Genomic DNA, 19,380 nt, shown 5'->3' with positions numbered 1-19,380 from the left:
CCAAACAGGTCACTTTTCACCGATTTCAGCTCGCACCCCTCTAGGGCTGCAAGCTGAAATTTAGCGCTGGCAGCTGATCGCACCCGACAGGAGCAACAATTGAATAGCTCCGTCGGGCGCGATGGGGACTGGAAACAATTGAATTCCACCCAAAGTATCAAATACCAATTAGAAACTATGTGGCTGCAAGAGAGGAAAATATAATGTTTATATTTTCCTCTCTTGCAGCCACATAGTTTCTAATTTGTATTCAATACATTGTGTTAAGGTGCCCACACACATAGCGATATTTTACCCAATCTGGCCGATTCCGACACATTGGAACGACAGATCGTGTAAAATATGGCCAAATCGTGAGTCCCCACTCACGATCACGATGCGATGCGCGTCCCCACTGGTCGTACATCGCATCTTCAGATCTGCCATGCAGTAGGGAAGATCTGACAATCTAGGACACGGTGCACTGTGAAAGTCTGGATGCAGGAGACATCGTATGAAGATTGGACACCAAATCGTGTGCAGATCGTGTGCAGAGCTGCCGGGGAGAGTTTCAAGGGAAATCGTACACGAATCGTACACATCGGCTGATCGTGTGCAGATCGCCATGTGTGTGTGGGCACCTTTAATCTTTTACAATTATGTAGTTGTTAGACTATTGCCATTATCATGCTATGTTGCTGACAAATAATGATGTGTTTTTAACTGTTTAGATTAATTATGTGTGGTGATGGGTTTCACTCCAATGACGTCAGTAAACTTCTTGTCCGGAAACGGTGCCGTCTTGTTCGCGAGGTGAAGTGAATAAAGGTATGTGTTTGTAATTTCTGTATCAATTGTGGGGTCCATTGATAGGCATATTCTCCCTCTCACTCTCCTCCTCCCCCTCTCCCTCATACAGATGTGCCGTACTCCCTTTCCTGGCGGTATTTGCATATTTAGTCAGCTGCCGTCCGCGAGCCAATCACAGCTCACGAACCAGCAGCCAATCAGATGTTGGCCTCTAATCAACTGCCACTCTGCATGGCCAGCGCTTGGTTAAAAAAATGCTGCAGTGGAAGTGAACACTCTGCAGGAGTTGACCGTGAGTGCTGCGGGGAGTGGAGGCACGATAAGTTTATTATTAAAAACACATCCTGTCCATGGGTGCAGTCAGGCTAATTATTATTTTGAAGTGGGGCTCAGCATATGAGCTTGCCTAATTAAAGGCCCCCTGATATTTGCATACCCCGACTTCAAAATTTCCACTTCGACCACTGGTGATATATATATATATATATATATATATATCATAGATTTAAGCAAGTGTTTAAAGAACTGAAATTTCAAGTTCATATGTGTGTGTGTATATGTATATATATATATATATATATATATATATATATTAGCGGTGAGCGGGTTCAGATTTCTGAAATCCGAACCCCCCCGAGCCACCCCGATCCGAGGCCGATCCGAGTCAGGCTCGACTTTTCCCGCCTGACTCGGATCTGAAATCGAGGCAAAACGTCATCATCCCGCCTTCCAGGTCTCGCGGGTTTTGGATCCTATATAAGGTACCCGCGTCGGCGCCATTTTCTCACTCGGCTGTGGACAGTGAAGAGGGAGGGTGGGAGTTAGGGCTGGCTGGGCTGTGTAGTGTAGTGTAGTGCAGTGTAGTGTTGTGCTGTGCTGTGCTGCACTGTGCTGCTGTTGTCCATAGGGGCTGTGTCCACTACTTGAAAGTCCATAGGGGCTGGCTGGACTGTGTTGTGCAGTCAGTTGTCCATAGGGGCTGTGTCCACTCCAAAGTCCTGTGCAGTGTCCCAGTTCTAAAGGGGTGCTGTAGTGTTGTCCAGGGGGTGCTCTGTCCATCAGGGGTGCTCCCCCCAAGTGCAAAAAAAATATATATTTTTTCTGTGTTTGTGAATTGTGTGCACTGTGGCTACACGTGCATCAACAAAGGAGCAGCGCCAAGCGTGCGCCTGTGTCCCATAAGTAAAAGGCCGGCTGGCTTGTCCGTTAAAGGGTGCTGTAACCCCCAAAGGGCACTCCAAACAAAATAAAAATATATATTTTTTTGTGTTTGTGAATTGTGTGCGCAGTAGCCGCACGTGCATCAACAAAGTAGTGCCAAGCGTGCGCCTGTGTCCCATAAATAAAGGGCCGGCTGGCTGGATTGACAGCTAAAGGGTGCTGTAACCCCCAAAGGGCACTCCAAACAAAATAAAAATATATATTTTTTTGTGTTTGTGAATTGTGTGCGCAGTAGCTGCACGTGCATCAACAAAGGAGCAGCGCCAAGCGCGCGCCTGTGTCCCATAAGAAAAAGGCAGGCTGGCTTGTCCGTTAAAGGGTGCTGTGACCCCCAAAGGGCACTCCAAACAAAATAAAAAAATATTTTCTGTGTTTGTGAATTGTGTGGGCTGTAGCTGCACGTGCATCAACAAAGGAGCAGCGCCAAGCGTGCGCCTGTGTCCCATAAATAAAGGGCCAGCTGGATTGACCGCTAAAGGGTGCTGTAACCCCCAAAGGGCACTCCAAACAAAATTTAAAAAAAATTCTGTGTTTGTGAATTGTGTGCACTGTGGCTGCACGTGCATCAACAAAGGAGCAGCGCCAAGTGTGCGCCTGTGTCCCATAAGAAAAAGGCCGGCTGGCTTGTCCATTAAAGGGTGCTGTGACCCCCAAAGGGCACTCCAAACAAAATAAAAAAATATTTTCTGTGTTTTTTAAATTGTGTGGGCTGTAGCTGCACGTGCATCAACAAAGGAGCAGCGCCAAGCGTGTGCCTGTGTCCCATAAGTAAAGGGCCGGCTGGCTCATTTCTTAAAGGGTGGTGTTACCCACAAAGTGCACTAGTCTCCAACAAAAATAAAAAATTACTTTCTGTGTTTGTGTGCGCCTTAGCCGCACATATATATCAATATAGCATAAATGGAGGCCCAAACTTTCTCCGATAAAAATAAAATAGGGAAAGATCAAGAACCACTTCCTCCTAGTGCTGAAGCTGCTGCCACTAGTAATGACATAGACAATAACATGCCATCAACGTCGTCTGCCAAGGCCGATGCCCAATGTCAAGTCCAAGTGTGGTGGCGGTTGCGATGCCTGACCTTCCCAGCACTGGACGGGAAGAGGTGGCTCTTTCCACCATTTGCACGCCCCCTGCAAGTGCTGAAAGGAGCACCCACAGTCCACTTGCTGATATGCAAATTGAAGATGTCACTGTTGAAGTACAACAGGATGAGGATACTGGTGTAGCTGGCACTGAGGAGGAAGTTGGTGAGGAGGATTCTGATGGTGATGTGGTTTGTTTAAATCAGGCTCCGGGGGAGACAGTTGTTGTCCGTGGGATGAAAAAGCCCATCACGGTCATGAATGGACAGAGGACCAAACATTCCACCTCTTTGGTCTGGCAATATTTCTATCCAAATCCGGACAACAACTGTCTTGCCATATGTACCATATGTAAAGGTGAAATAAGTGGGGTAGGGACGTTAACCACCTAGGAACATCCTCCCTTATACGGCACCTGCAGCACGTTCATAAAAAGTTACTGTCAAGTTCAGAAACTTTGGCTAAGACCGTAAGCAGTCCAGGGACACCTAAATCCCTTTTTCCTGTTTTATCCAAGGAATCGGTGGATGAGGAGGATGAGGACGACATCTTGCCTCCGTAGAGCCAGTTTGTGCAGGGACACATTAATTGCCAGCTTGTTTTGTGGGGGCCCAAACGAACCAATCATTTCAGCCACAGTCATGTGGCAGACCCTGGCGCTGAAATGATTGGTTTGTTAAAGTGTGCATGTCCTATTTATACAACATAAGGGTGGGTGGGAGGGCCCAAGGACAATTCCATCTTGCACCTCTTTTTTTTCTTTGCAGTATGTACTGTTTGGGGCCTAGTTTTTCAAACTGCCATCCTGTCTGCCACTGCAGTGTCACTCCTAGATGGGCCACGTGTTTGTGCCGCCCACTCGTGTCGCTTAGCATAGTCATCCAGCTACCTCGGTGCAATCTTTTGGCCATAAAAACAATATTTTGAGGTGTGAGGTGTTCAGAATAGACTGGAAATGAGTGGAAATGAAGGTTATTGAGGTTAATAATTGCATAGGAGCAGAAAAACTACAAATTCTGTGATTTAAGTTGCTTTTATGCTTTTTTTCAAAAAAATACAGATCCAAAACACAAAACCCAGAACCCAAAACACGGATGGGTGGTTTTGGCAAAACCAATCCAGATCCAAAACACGAAGAAAGATCCAGATCCAAAACCAAAACACAAAACACAAAAAGTGGCCGTTGCACACCCCTAATATATATATATATATATATATATATATATATGTATATATACAGTCAGGTCCATAAATATTGGGACATTGACAGAATTTTCAGATTCTGGCCTCTATTCACCACCACAATGGTTTTGAAATGAAACAAACAAGATGTGTGTTAACTGCAGACGTTCAGATTTAATTTGAGGGTAATTACATCCAAATCGGGTCAACGGTATAGGAATTACAACATTTTCAATATGTGCCTCCCACTTTTTAAGGGGCCAAAAGTAATGGGACTATCAACTCAAAAGCTATTTCATGGACAGGTGTGGGCTATTCCCTCGTTATTTCATTATCAATTAAGCAGGTAAAAGGTCTGGAGTTGATTCTAGGTGTGACATTTGCATTTGGAATCAGTTGCTGTCGACTCTCAATATGAGATCCAAAGAGCTGTCACTATCAGTGAAGCAAGCCATCATTAGGCGAAAAATCAAAACAAACCCATCAGAGAGATAGCAAAAACATTAGGTGTGGCCAAATCAACTGTTTGGAACATTCTTAAAAACAAAGAACGCACCGGAGAGCTCAGCAACACCAAAAGACCCGGAAGACCACGGAAAACAACTGTGGTGGATGACAAAAGAATGATTTCCCTGGTGAAGAAAAACCCCTTCACAACAGTTGGCCAAATCAAGAACACTCTCCAGGAAGTAGATGTATATGTGTCAGAGTCAACAATCAAGAGACGACTTCACTAGAGTGAATATAGAGGGTTCACCACAAGATGCAAACCATTGGTGAGCCACAAAAACAGGAAGACCAGATTAGAGTTTGCCAAACAACATCTAAAAAAGCCACTACAGTTCTGGAACAACATCCTATGGACAGAGGAGACAAAGATCAACTTGTACCAGAGTGATGGTGGTGGTAGTGTCATGGTGTGGGTATGTATGGCTGCCAATGGAACTGGTTCACTTGTATTTATTGATGATGTGACTGCTGACAAAAGCAGCAGAATGAATTCTGAAGTGTTTCGGGCAATATTATATGCTCATATTCAGTCAAATGCTTCAGAACTCATTGGACGGCGCTTCACAGTGCAGATGGACAATGACCCGAAGCATACTGCAAAAGCAACCAAAGAGTTGTTTAAGGCTAAAAAGTGGAATGTTATGCAATGGCCAAGTCAATCCCCTGACCTGAATCCGAATGAGCATGCATTTCACTTGATGAAGACAAAACTGAAGGGAAAATGCCCCAAGAACAAGCAGCAACTGAAGACATTTGCAGTAGAGGCCTGGCAGAGCATCACCAGGGATGAAACCCAGCGTCTGGTGATGTCTATGCGTTCCAGACTTCAGGCTGTAATTGCCTGCAAAGGATTTGCAACAAAGTATTAAAAAGTGAAAGTTAGATTTAGGATTGTTTAGTTTGTCCCATTACTTTTGGCCCCTTAAAAAGTGGGAGGCACTTATAGAAACTGTTGTAATTCCTACACCGTTCACCTGATTTGGATGTAATCACCCTCAAATTAAATCTGAAAGCCTTCAGTTAAAGCACATCTTGTTTGTTTCATTTCAAAGCTGTTGTGGTGGTGAATAGAGGCCAAAATATGAAAATTCTGTCAATGTCCCAATATTTATGGACCTGACTGTATATATATATATATATATATATATATATATATATTATATTACTGCCAGGATGCAGTAGTAAATCTATTTGCAATATGCTGTAATGGTGGACAAGGTGGGGCGCCAAATTACTGTCTTTCCTCTTGTGACACAAATGCTAGTTGCGGCCCTGGCATGAAAGACAAAGGGATTTGACCAGTTTTATCTTAGAAAATAAATAGGGATAGAAGTAGAGCAGGAGTTTGAGTATGTAAATAAAAATACAGTATATGTATTTTGCGTCACTAGTTGTATACAGAGTCTTGTTTAGTCTCTGCATGTACGAATTACAATTCTGTCTGCAGAGGTTCACTGTGTGCAGGGCTACAACATGCTGCAAGGAAGGATTGATTGTGTATAAGAATTTTATTTCTGTATTTTACGTTTAGCATCCTGTGTGTCACTAACATTTTTGAATACTGAATACTAAGGGCCTGATTAAAAAATGGACGGAACTGCTGCGCCGCACACAAGTGGCCGTGCAATGATGTCCATCTCAAATGCTAATGCAGGAGGTGGTGTCTGTAGGAAACAAACACCTCCTTGCTGTATCTGCATGATCTCAGCGCTGTAACCATCGGTTGCGATTGTTGTCCCCTTGGCCAGGCTGTGGTAGTTGAAGCTAACCGCAGCCTGACCGAGTCCTGGCGGCTTGCGAGGCCAGGAAGTCAGACCCTGTGCTCAGCAGTCCCAGAAAAGGGGGCAGCTTGGGGAAACTCCATGCGGTATCGCAAGACCCATTCTGCACATGTGCAGAACAGGCCCTGCGAGTAGAAAACATTGGAGATGTGCGCTAGCCATCAGGTTAGTGTACATCTCTGAATCAGGGCTGGTTCTAGACCAAGCGGAGCTCAGGGCAAAAATGCCTTTGGTGCCCCCTCACCCATTAAAAAAATTGAACTTATCTTACTTTAAGCATATCAATACATGTGCAGGGTATGGCGCTGTTCACTCATATTAGACCTCTGATCTTTACCTTTATTTTAACCAGATTGTATACCTGTTCCTATATTTTTAGTGTCTTCAGTTAATAGTGTACTAAGGGGGTCATTCAGACCCACTCGTGAGAGTCAGGACGCTCGCAAGCGGGTCGATGTTCCCCACTGCACATGCGCACGACGGACGGAGCTCCGTCGTGCGCATGCGCGAGACCCGGGGAGTGACGGGCTTTCCATCACTCCAGGTCTCGCACCAAAGGGGGCGTGCTGTTGATGTTGATTGACAGCATGCCCCCTTTGGTGGGCATGCCGGGGGCGTGCCTGCCAGATGGAGGCGTTCCCATGGAAACACCTACCGTCTGAAGCCGGCCCCACTGACATCACTAGTGATGTCAGTGGGAGTGATTTTGGCTCTGATAGAGCCAAAATCACTCAAGGGCTTGTGGCAGGAAGACCCTACTGCAGGGTCTCCGTCGCAAGTCCGATGGTCATGATGGTCAAGACCATCGCGACCATCATCATGGACGCTCGCTATAGCTGTGGGTGGTCACCCACAGCTATACGAGCGTCCAGGAGGCCGCTCCATTTTCATGGAGGAGGGCCCTGATTCAGAGCGAGCGCTCTGGTCAGAGCGTTCAGCTCTGAATCAGGCCCTAAGTACTTGGGATTAATATTTTACTGACCCCTCCATACTTGACACTATATCACAGACCCCACTGTACCCTACAATACAGAACACAGACCCCGCTATAACCTACATTATATTACTGACCCTTCTTGTTAATAAATCTCTCCCTATGTCACTGTCACTATTAGAAAAAAATTGCAATGCAGACACTTACCAAATCCCCAGTTCCTTCAAGACAACCCCCTCCCCCCTTCCCCTTTTCTCTGTAGACACCTATAACTAACTTTAAGCTCCTATGTGCTTATCAGCTCCTCAGTCTTCTTGCTTGGGGTATCTCCTCCGTGAGGTCATGGGTTTCATTCCCACCATGGCCCTAACCAGTGGCGAGTCTAGAGAAGGCTGCAGCATGGTCCAAAATTCAAATAGAGGAGCTATACCAACTGCCATTCTAAATGCTGCCAAACTTCTCCAGCCGGGACTCACTGGCAATTGGTGTGACTCCCATATTTCAATTTTGAATAGTTCTACCATCCCACCTCCTGAGCCCCCACTCATCCCTAACTATGTGGAGTTTGTATATTTTCCACATGCTTGTGCTGGTTTCCTTCGGGTACTCAGTTTTCCTTTTTTTATTTAATCTTGTTTTGAGGCTCTCCAAGTTATGTCACAGAATAGGTTTAAAGAATTTACATTGATTAAACTAATTTATATATGTTGACTGCTAATTTTCTTGCTAATTTTAATTAGGTATGAGCGGGTTCGGTTCCCTGAGAACCGAACCCACCCGAACTTCGGGGATCCGGGGCGATCCGAGCCCAAGCTCGGATCTCCCTGTCTGCCCCGGATCCCTCTCCCGAGGCAAAACCTCGAGATCTGCTGTCGGATCTCGAGGTTTTGCCTCGAGCGGCCATTTTAAAAAAAATGCCTTTGCCTTTAATGGGCAAAGTGCTGATTGGCTGACAGAGCCGTCTGTCACGGCTCTCAGCCAATCAGCATTATGGTGCTCATTTGCATGTTGCACGGACTCGTGAGATCCGTGCTACATGCATCTGTGTGATTGACAGTGACACAGAGCACAGATGGGTCAGTGAGACCCGTCTGTGCTGCTGTGTATTTCAATGACACAGATGCACGCACGGACCAGGAGATCCGTGCTACTTGCATCTGTGTCATTGACACAGAGCACTGACGGGTCCGTGAGACCCGTCTGTGCTGCTGTGGTAAAAAAAAAAACCTGTGTAAAAAAAGAAAAAAATGGCGTGCCCCCCCCCCAAAAAAAGAGCAACCAGCCCCGGGCATTAGTGACCCAGTGCTGGGTGTGCTTAAATACAGGGGACAAACGACGTAGGGGTCCCCTGTACTTAAGCACAACCAGCACCGGGCTAGTCAGAACCAGCGCAGGTTGCCAAAATACGGGGGACAAACGACGTAGGGGTCCCCCGTATTCTGCGCAACCAGCTCTGGGCTCTGATCCGGTCCTGGTTCTGGAAATACAGGGGGAAAAAATTAGTAGGGTTCCCCTGTATGTTCCAGAACCAGCACTAGACTTTTTCTAGCGGGGGGCTGATGCCACAGCCAGGGGAGCCCTTTCACCGGGCCCCCCAGCCGCAGCATCAGCCCTGACCGCTAGTCAGCCCAGGCCGGGGATCCCTGGAGAGCTGGGGACCCCCCCAATAAAGGGGTCACCCTCTCCAGGGCACCCCAGGCCCAGGCTGATAGCCCGGGGCTATCCCCGCCACCCCTGGTGGCGGTGGGTGGCGGGTTGATTGTGTGGTGTGTGTAAATAAAGAATAACAAACATTGTCTTTACAAACTGCAAGTCCCAGCAAGCCTGCCCCGCATGCTGGTACTTGGAGAACCACAAGTACCAGCATGCAGGGCATTAAGGGCCCACTAGTGCCTGTAGTTCACCTGTAAAAAAATGTTTAAAAAAAACACAAGACACACACACCGTGACAGTATAAGTTTATTAAACATACATACACACACACACATGTACACATACTCACCTATGTAACCCTGTAACATCGGTCCACTTGTCCGGTAAAGTATCCATAGGGGACCTGTGAAAAAAAACATACTCACCATCTCCTATGCGAGGTTCTGTCCTCTTCGTTCCAAAGAAGGCATCCCCGGACTTGGCAAAAAAAAAAAACGAAAACGCAATCCACGAACTTAGTACTGTTCTATAGAACGGTACTTCCCGAATGAGAGCTTAGCGGCGGGGTATCACCATGGAAACCCCGCTGCTAAGCGTTCATTGGCTGAGAGAGGCCATCTCCCGTCTCTCAGCCAATGAACGGCTCCCTCCATTGTAGTCAATGGTGGGAGCCGCAAGGTTATTAAAGTTTACCCTGCGGTTCCCACCATTGACTACAATGGAGGGAGCCGTTCATTGGCTGAGAGACGGGAGATGGCCTCTCTCAGCCAATGAACGCTTAGCAGCGGGGTTTCCATGGTGATACCCCGCCGCTAAGCTCTCATTCGGGATGTACCGTTCTATAGAACGGTACTAAGTTCGTGGATCGCGTTTTCGATTTTTTTTTTTGCCAAGTCCGGGGATGCATACTTTGGAACGAAGAGGACAGAACCTCGCATAGGAGATGGTGAGTATGTTTTTTTTCACAGGTCCCCTATGGATACTTTACCGGACAAGTGGACCGATGCTACAGGTTACATAGGTGAGTATGTGTACATGTGTGTGTATGTATGTTTAATAAACTTATACTGTCATGGTGTGTGTATCCTGTGTTTTTTTAAACATTTTTTTACAGGTGAACTACAGGTACTAGTGGGCCCTTAATGCCCTGCATGCTGGTACTTGTGGTTCTCCAAGTACCAGCATGCGGGGCAGGCTAGCTGGGACTTGCAGTTCTACTTGTAAAGACAATGTTTGATATTCTTTATTTACACCACACCACACAATCAACCCGCCACCCACCGCCACCAGGGGTGGCGGGGATAGCCCCGGGCTATCAGCCTGGGCCTGGGGTGCCCCGGAGAGGGTGACCCCTTTATTGGGGGGGTCCCCAGCTCTCCAGGGATCCCCGGCCTGGGCTGACTAGCGGTCAGGGCTGATGCTGCGGCTGGGGGGCCCGGTGAAAGGGCGCCCCTGGCTGTGGCATCAGCCCCCCGCTAGAAAAAGTCTAGTGCTGGTTCTGGAACATACAGGGGAACCCTACTAATTTTTTCCCCCTGTATTTCCAGAACCAGGACCGGATTAGAGCCCAGAGCTGGTTGCGCAAAATACGGGGGACCCCTACGTCGTTTGTCCCCGTATTTTGGCAACCAGCGCTGGTTCTGACTAGCCCGGTGCTGGTTGTGCTTAAGTACAGGGGACCCCTACGTCGTTTGTCCCCTGTATTTAAGCACACCCAGCATTGGGTTACTAATGCCCGGGGCTGGTTGCTCTTTTTTGGGGGGGTGCATGCCATTTTTTTCTTTTTTTACACAGGTTTTTTTTTTTTTTTTTACCACAGCAGCACAGACGGGTCTCACGGACCCATCGGTGCTCTGTGTCAATGACACAGATGTATGTAGCACGGATCTCCCGGGTTCGTGCTACATGCAAATGGGCACCATAACGCTGATTGGCTTCTTGTCTGCCACTGCAGTGCCACTCCTAGATGGGCCACATGTTTGTGCCGCCCACTTGTGTCGCTTAGCATAGTCATCCAGCTACCTCGGTGCAACCTTTTGGCCTAAAAACAATATTGTGAGGTGTGAGGTGTTCAGAATAGAGTGGAAATGAGAGGAAATTAATGTTATTGGGGTTATTAATAGCGTAGGAACAAAAAAAGGCCCATTTTATGTGATTTTAGCGGTTTTTTTTATTTTTTAAGAAAAAATCCAGATCCAAACACAAAACCCAGAACCCAAAACACGGAAGGGTGGTTTTGGCAAAACCAATCCAGATCCAAAACACGAAGAAAGATCCAGATCCAAAACCAAAACACAAAACACGAAAAGTGGCCGGTGCACACCCCTAATTTTAATTAGTATTTTTTCACGATATTGTGAAATACCTATGTAGTTTTTGCAACTGTATAATATAAATATTATACATAATAATAACTTATTATTATTGTGAAACAGGCACGAGTGAAAAGGCAATCGATTCAAGAAATAGATGCAGGCAGACCAGGAAAGGCACAAGTTGCAGAGATAACACAGGCAGAGGTGGGAAGGCGATCGATTCAGGAAGTAGATGCAGGCAGGCAAGGAAAGGCACAAGTCGCTGAGATAATAATGCAGGTAAGAGGGTAAAGGTGATGGATAGAGGAATTACCGTAATTGCACAGTAGTTAGCATCAGAATAAAGAAAGAAAGCAAATATAAAACAATGTCTGAAACCAAGGCCAAGGTGTCACGACGTGATAATACCTTTAAGGCCTCTTATTGTGCTAGTGGTAGGGATTTCATAAAAGCTTCCCGGAAAGGAGTAAAGTATGCATTTTGTGAGCACTGTGCTTGTGATTTCTCTATTTCTCATTGAGGAATGAATGATGTGAAAGTTCACATAAGCACTGTCAAGCACAAGTCATACGCAGAACTGAATAAGGGCTTAGCCTCATCAAAAGCTCTGATGAATGTCTGGGCCAAACCATAGAATCCTACAAATGATGCTACAATAAAAGCAGAGGTTCTTTTTCAAGGTTTTGTCTTGCAGCATAACTTACCCTTTGCAGTGAATGACAGCTTCAATAAGATGGTTTCCAAGATGTTCCCTGACAGTGAGATAGCAAAACGATATTCATGTGGACACACAAAGGCTAGTCACTTAATTCATTAATTCAGTGCATTGGACAAGAAGGTATTAGTGAAGTAAAAAAACAGCTGACAACAGAATCCAGAGAAAAAGTAAAATGGTATGCTCTTAGCACTGATGGAGGGTCTGATATCGATACAAATACTTCCCAATACTGATAACATACGAACATGCAGATGGGTTCATTAGGACTCGGTTTCTTGACATGCCCACAATAAACTATGCAGATGCAAAAAACATTGCAGAAACTGTGGAGAGATGTCTTTCCAATGCCGGACTTAGTCTCACCAATTGTGCAGCATTTGTATCAGACAATGCATCTGTCATGATAGGCAAGCACAGGGGAGTCCTTAAATTGCTCCAGAACAAGCATACAGGTGGAGAGATCTATGGAGTAGGCTGTGCTTGCCACCTTGCACATCTTGCTGCAAAACAGGGAGCAAAGGCTTTGTCATTTGATCCACAAGATTTTCTAGTGGATATTTTCTACCATTTTAATAAAAGTGCCAAAAGAAAGGAGTTGCTAAGAGAAGATATTGCATTTTGCAATGAAACAATAAGAAAAGTGCTAAAACATGTGTCTACTCGTTGGCTAAGTATATCTCGCACACTTGAACGTGTCCTTGCCATCTGGGATGGACTTCGCTGCTATTTTTTGACCCACTTCGATGAAGACATTGATGAACCCCCTTCTTCCAAACAACAGAAGATGGACAAAATACAAAAACATTTCTCTATGGCCAGGGAGAGAAGACTGGTGAAGATTTTCAAGAACCCTGTCTACAAGTTATATATTTTGTTTTTGCATGCAGTTATGCCCAGGTTTGAAAACTTTAACACACTGCTTCAATGTGAAGATCCAATGATACATTGGCTACACCCGGCTATGATGAAACTTTACCGAGATTTGCTTGGATGCTTGATGCAACCTTCTGTTATTGTGGAAAACAGCAGAAACTTACTTGATATTACCATCAATGAACAATTACAAAAGCCTGATGAAGATTTGTTTATTGGTTTCTCTGCAACTCAGCTGATAAGGAAGGAAAATCTTGCTGGATCCTCAGAAGTAATCAAGTTTTATTCTGAGGTGAGAGGATTTTTTGAGAAGTCTCTGAACTACCTGAAACAAAAGTTCCCTCTCAATGATCCTGTTTTGAAGGCTGCTGCTGTTTTTGATCCCAAAGTTAGGTTGACATCCACTTCTTCAATGATTGAAATATTAACAGAAAATTTCCAGGATATTATTCCCTCAAACAAAGCTGACCAACTTCTCATTGAGTTTACATCCTATCAAACTTCCCTGGATCTACCCATATTCTCTGAAGAGGAGAGAATTGATAAATTTTGGCATGATGTAGCAGAGCTTACAGAACCAGCAACTGGGCAGCCCCAATTTAAATTGCTTTCACATTTAGCTAAATATATTCTTCTCATTCCACATAGCAATGCTTTCTGTGAAGGTATATTTAGTATGGTAAGGAAGAACACAACTGAGGTACGAAGTTCTCTTGGGAAATCGGTGGAAGGTCACTCTTCAGATGGACCCTATGCAGACTCTACAGGCATCAGGAACAACCTCTGTGCTTTGTTGGCCTCCAAAATTAATGTATTTAAGAGTACACCATGCACAAAGAGGTCACCATCAGGGGATCTGCTGCAAATGGCAAAGTCTTCAACTTACAAGAGTTTAACATCAAGAAAAGAAGCACGTACTTAAGATTCAAGACAGTGTCTTCTATGCATCTGCATTAGATGTTTTTGTGACTATACATAAATTAAGAGTTGTCAGTTTTTGTTAGTGTAGTAAGCCCATTGTTATCTAGCTTCTGTATAATAATTGACATTGATGCAGTAGCAGAAAATGCTTTTATGATTAGGTTTATATATTTTGTACATTTACAGAGTTCTATTTTAAGTACAATAAAATAAATGTTCATTTATTTAAGCTTATTGAACTTCTTAGCAATTATTAAAGGTAAAGACACAACCAATGGGGCAAGACACGCCTCCTCTAGCTAACACGCCCCTAGGTGGCAAAGTCTCACCTCTGGTGTTTCAAGTGTACCTTTTTCTAGGTGTGAAATGTTGGAGGGTATGAGTACCTTGCTCTGGGGTGTCCACTGCAGAGGTAATGCCAGTCTGGGTTCTGGTGGAGAGGGCAGAGGTTTCAATCCAATCCAATGTGAATCTCAGTGCAGGAATGCAATCCGTTGATTTTGGAGAGATGTCCATGTAGTGCAGTACAAGATAAAGGTAAGTCCTTGGATATTTCTTGTGTTTCTAATGTCACTTTTGTAGAATTTAAGCTGTTTTATGGAGATGTTCAGGAGCATATAAAAGGTGAGGCAGCCATCTTGGGTGCCTGTGCATAATTTTCCCATATGCGTCAGTGAGATACGTTACAATAATCCTGATAATTTCCAGAATTTTCTCCACATGAATCACCCCACGTTCTAGGAGCTATGGCAGCTAGTCACCACGCTTATACTGTAGATAAAAAGGACAGCAATTTAAGGAGACCCATTCCAGTGATGCAGAGATTATTATCTTTCTTGGCTACTGGAAGGACCATGGCCAACTTGAAATATAGTACAGTTATCTCACCACAAGCCCTAGAGATCACCATTCTGTGTTGTTGCATGTAGGCTGGACCTGTATACATCATGTCTTTGTGCAGTATCCATGATAAACATTGTGCTTGCTATGCCTCTGTGTGCCGGCCCAAGGATAATTCTCTCCATCCTGTTTTTTCCATCCATCCTTTTTACTTTTTGTGCCAGCGCTGCACAAAACAGGTCAGCATCGCCCTCCTCTTTTTCCAAAGGGTGGTTTGCAGGATCAATTATATACCATGTAATTGACTGCGCTTGTCGAATGGCATCATGTGGTCTACTCTTCCCCCTCTTTATGGCAATGGAACGTTGCTATGTTGTTGTGACCTCTTCCAACTGACTTTCCATTCAAGTCAACATATCACTGGTGCTTTTAGTAGGGATTTCTGGTGTTTCTACCATGATAGGTGAGGTTTGCTTGTTCATAAAAAGAGATGGCTGCTGGAGAAAAAAAATTATATTATGAATTACGTATGAATAGTACATTGTTTTTAACATTTACGTTCTTTATCTACAGTATGTTACAGTTCCCATTATGTGCAGAGGAATGGAAATGTATAGCTGATAATTGAGGAATTGTGGAATTTCCCAAATTTCTGTGGTGCTATCGACGGGAAACACAAAACATCAGAATTATGTCACCATCTAATTCATCTGCCTATTTTTACAAGGGATTATTCAGAACAGATCTACTTGCAATTGTCAATGCTTGGTATGAATTCGTTTTTGTGGACATTGGTAAAAATGGGAGAGTGTCAGATGGTGGTGCACTGGAACAAACTGTGTGCCAAGAAAGGCTGAAGTCCAATGCACCCAATTTGCCTACATGGGAACAGGCAACGTGATATGGAATTTGTTTTCGTAGCTGACAAGGCCTTTGCACTTCATAAAAATGTTCTGAGACCTTTCCCACAAAGAACATTCACTTCTGAGAGGAGGATTTTCAACTATACAGTAGGTTTTCCAGGGTCCAGAGAGCAGTGGTAAATGCTTTTGGAATATTAAGCAACAGATTTCATATTTTCCATACTGCAATCAAACTTTGCCTATTGATAAAGTGGCCATGGCCTGTTGTGTTCTATATAACTACCTACATAGAAAAGGCACCACTATGCACAGCACTGCTTCCCTGAAGAAGGAAACCATGGATAACCCTGATGATCTGCTGGTTCTTACATCACTAGAACATTGTGGTTTTAAAAATGCCAGTGCTCAAACAAAGGCATGCAGAGAGGAGTATGTCAATTACTTTAATGGGGCCAGAGCCTTGCCATGGCAGAATGACATGATATTACTGATTGCTTTATAATATAATTGTCTTGTTTAGGAAAATGTTTCACACTTGTTTGCATAACAACTATTTTTTAAATTAAATGTTTTTTTTTTATTGCGTGTCAGGGTGTGTGTTTTTTGTGTGCAAACTTACTATTTCACTGGTGGGAATGTCCTCCATTTCTCCACTATTTGATGCAGATGACCCAGCACTCACTCCACCACTCAGGTTCCGAAAAACAGAAGCTTACAAAGATGACTCAAAGTTTATCTGGACTTATCTGATTTGAGAGGTTTATCTGATTTGAGAGGTATAAAATGGTTGTAGTTTAAACAAAAAATGTATGTTTTGGGATGAATTAGGTGGGGCCTATTTTGGGATTAACTGACATTTGTAAATGTTTGGAGGTTTGTTCTAGTGAGTATATGCAGAGTATATTATTGTATATGGGGTGGGATGGTGAACTTTAAGTAGGGCTTAAATTCTAAAAGTGGCCTCATGTAGGCTGGTCACATATGTGGCAAGTGAGACAAATTCAACACAGAATGTAAGGTAGCAATACAAGGCAGAACTACCAGACAATTTGCTTGTTTCATTTCTGTTTTAGGGGTCTATTTATTAACTTGTAAATCACTGCAATTTGGAATGTTGTTTTAAAAAAAAAAAAAAAATTGTAGGCTCATAACCCCCACCCCCAGTTATTAAGCAGAAATAAGAGGTGTGGTTAGGCAGATGCAGGTGTGGCACTATCAGCAGTTGTATCTAATGACACAGAAGAACCACTTCCTCAGGAAGCCATGTTCTGATGGAAAAATTGTGCCTGTCATAGGGCTGTTGCAAGTTTCAATGGTGCATCCAATCAGGTGTGGAACTAGCGATGGTGCAGCCAGTGCATTGCACTGAGCCAGCCGCTATGAGGGGGCGTGCAGCCGGTAGTTTTATAATGAGTCACACTGACTCATTAGTACACTGCTGCTACGTGGGCCACAGCTAAACAGGACCTGATTAGGGCTTGTGGGGGCTCTGGGGCAACTAAGTTGTGGAATCCCCATCAATAAAATTGCTATGGCCCCACACAACAACTACTACTGTCTCCAGCCTCTCCAATGACCATCAAGGTTGCAGCATACTACCTTATGTCCGCAACACTTCTGGAAACTGACTCCTGGCAGCATAGCGGACATGATCTAGAACACTGATAGGGGCAAACACAAGAATTTTGAGTGGGGTGGTTAGAGAGAGAGGGGGGAGAAAGAGGGACACCCCTACACCGATTGGGATTAAATGAATGTGAGGTGGTCCAGTTGGATCCTGGCCGTTTTAGGGTGGTTGAGGTCCCAGTCGGACCTCTTGTTGGTGTACGCTCTGTAGAACTTCGACCCAGAGATGCTGGTCAGAACATTGATCTGGGGAGCCTGTTCTGAGCCTTCCACTGGATGGATTTGGATAAAAACTTCACAGAGGGGTGGCAATTGGTCTGGAATGCATAATGGAGTGGTTGTGGTCTCGTTCAGACCCCACGGCAGAGTGCACCAGGAAGAACTTTGACCCATGGAGCCTGTTCTGGGCCTTTCACTGGATGGATTCAGATGATATCACATAATTTGAATGAAAACTTCACAGAGTAGTAACATTGGATCCCAGAAAACATACTAGGGAGTTGAGGTCCCGGTCGGACCTCCTGTATGTGTACACTGGGCAGAACTTTGACCCAGGAAGCCTGTTATATGCTTTACACTTAATGGATTTGGTTGAAAACTTCACAGAGGGGTGGAAATTGGTCTGAGATGCCTGGCAATTAGTCTGGGATACTTAATAACTTAAAGAGTAGGTCCCAGTCAGACCTCCTGTTTGTGTACGCTGGGCAGAACTTCATGTATATATACAAATAAATAAGAGTGCACTCATCAGGCTTGATACAAGAAGTGAAAAATATACTCAACACTTTATTCTTTCATTAGAAAACACGACAGTTGTCCTAGGTCGACATTTCGGTCTGTGCAGGGACCTTTCTCAAGACCAACAATCTGCCACAAGGTCAGCCATACTGCGGAAGCAATTACTGACATGCATCTGCGCTCCTCTTTTATACCGTACACATGTATTGCGGCCGGAAGTGATGTCATCGTCACAGCATAACCATTATATATCATCCCATCCAGGTAACACACATAGGGGGTCATTCAGACCCGTTCGCGAGCAAAGGATGCTTGCAAACAGGTCGATGTTGCCCCACTGCGCATGCGCATGACGTAGGGAGCTCCGTCGTGCGCATGCGCGAGACCCGGACTGTGACAGCCAAGCTGTCGCTCCGGGTCTCGCACCAAAGGGGGCGTGCTGTCGATGTTGATTGACAGCACGCCCCCTTTGGTGGGCGTGCTGGGGGCGTGCCTGCCAGACGGAGGCGTTCCCATGGGAACGCCTACCGTCTGAAGCCGGCCCCACTGACATCACTAGTGATGTCAGTGGGAGTGATTTTTGCTCTGATAGAGCCAAAATCACTCCAGGGCTTGTGGCAGCGAGACCCTACCGCAGGGTCTGCGTCGCAAGCCCGATGGTCGCGATGGTCAAGACATCATGACCATCATCATGGACGCTCGCTATAGCTGTGGGTGGTAACCCACAGCTATGTGAGCGTCCATGAGGACGCTCCAAAAAAAGGTAGGAGGGCCCTGATTCTGAGCGAGCGCTCTGGCCAGAGCATTCAGCTCTGAATCAGGCCCATAATTATATCATCCTTTGTCATAAAACCTCGCTACCACCAATATCCATTACTGGGAGATCTTACCCTATGTCATGCTCTATTCTATTCTCCATTTTTCAAAGCTCCCATGCTGTGGTGCCAAACATGTCAGAGCTAACTGCTGGACTCACTTTGTATACTCACTGACACTTGCTGTTTGCTGTGGAGACCCAGAGATTCGGCTGCTTTACTGTGCGGCTGGACACGCTGCCACTGTCCCAGTGGAAACTGGGCACATCAGGAGATCCACAAGATCGTGCACACCTGACTATTGTGGAGCCCTGGAGACATAGACATTGTACTGCACAGCTGACACATTGTTGCAGTTAAGGTTGAGGCTGGGCACAACACGTGAGTTACAGGACTGTACTTATCTGACAGAAAGTTGATGCCTGGTACCTCCGTTTGGAGAAGTGCCTCCCTTTGTCTCCCCCTGTCCAAATATTGTGTGCACAGCGTATGACTATACCTCAAAGCCAGCATTGCTA

General features: G+C 45.1%; 1 long non-coding RNA gene across 2 annotated transcripts in view; it reads left to right on the top strand.

The window, feature by feature from the left end:
- LOC148507665 (uncharacterized) overlaps nt 1-19,380 on the top strand; it is a 97,507-nt gene that overhangs the window by 69,832 nt on the left and 8,295 nt on the right. The window contains exon 3 of one of the 2 annotated variants that reach the window (XR_015869682.1): nt 711-786. The exons of the other annotated variant lie outside the window; for it this stretch is intronic. This is a non-coding gene — a long non-coding RNA (uncharacterized LOC148507665). Of the gene's footprint in view, nt 1-710; nt 787-19,380 lie in introns of those variants that run through there. 2 annotated transcript variants of the gene reach the window in all.

The sequence above is a fragment of the Taudactylus pleione genome, unplaced genomic scaffold, assembly GCF_031769625.1.
Source record: "Taudactylus pleione unplaced genomic scaffold, aTauple2 ptg000389l, whole genome shotgun sequence".
NCBI lineage: Eukaryota > Metazoa > Chordata > Amphibia > Anura > Myobatrachidae > Taudactylus > Taudactylus pleione.
The sequence above is the reverse complement of the archived record's forward strand: the minus strand, read 5'-3'. Positions and strand labels throughout refer to the sequence as shown.